Source organism: Cyprinus carpio, unplaced genomic scaffold (genome assembly GCF_018340385.1).
Source record: "Cyprinus carpio isolate SPL01 unplaced genomic scaffold, ASM1834038v1 S000006531, whole genome shotgun sequence".
NCBI lineage: Eukaryota > Metazoa > Chordata > Actinopteri > Cypriniformes > Cyprinidae > Cyprinus > Cyprinus carpio.
In genome coordinates this window covers 336216-337005 of record NW_024879196.1, presented here as the reverse complement: position 1 = coordinate 337005, position 790 = coordinate 336216, and the positions used below count along the sequence as shown (strand labels likewise).

The 790-nt window shown below is 40.9% G+C and overlaps 2 pseudogenes; both read right to left on the bottom strand.

Annotated features, from left to right (window-relative positions):
* On the bottom strand, positions 1 to 109 carry LOC122143923 (annotated as a pseudogene).
* An 84-nt stretch (positions 110 to 193) lies between these two features.
* LOC122143921 lies at positions 194 to 302 on the bottom strand (annotated as a pseudogene).
* Positions 303 to 790: the final 488 nt, after the last annotated feature.

Below are 790 nucleotides of genomic sequence, written 5' to 3'. Positions count from 1 at the left end.
AGCTTACAGCACCTGGTATTCCCAGGCTGTCTCCCATCCAAGTACTAACCAGGCCCGACCCTGCTTAACTTCCAAGATCAGCCAAGGTCAGGGTGGAATGGCCATAAGCAAGGGCTGCTGCAAAGATTATGCTATTTAAAGATCACCAACCCTAATTTTCAGTGTATTAGATCAGTATTGATGAAAAAACTAAAGCTTACTGCATCTGGTATTCCCAGGCGGTCTCCCATCCAAGTACTAACCAGACCTGACCCTGCTTAGCTTCCAAGATCGGGCACGCTCAGGATGGTATGGCCGTAAGCGAGGGCTGCTGCAAAAAATGGGCTATTTAAAGATCAGCCACCCTAATTCGCAGTGTATTAGATTAGTATTGATGGGGAAAAAAAAGCTTATAGCACCTGGTACTCCCAGGCTGTCTCCCATCCAAGTACTAACCAGACCCGACCCTGGTTAGCTTCCGAGATCAGACAAGATTCTTCCTCTTTGTTTTCCATTAAAAATAATTCCATAACAGTTTCACAGAGTATTCCATCCTGTTTTCAAAGATTGTCCACACATTAACATTTTTCTCCATCATATTTCGCCATGTTTCTTCTCAACCATATTACATACTTTTCTATTGTTACACATAAATTAAAGGTATACATGTTACAGTCATTACAACCAAATTAAAACATTGTTTCCCACTTCTTTTGGTCCTCCTCATACTTCCCCTCCCAAAATGCTTTTCCAATATCCTTCATTTTTCTCATAAAATCATCTAAATTTTCTTTCATACACACTTTACACT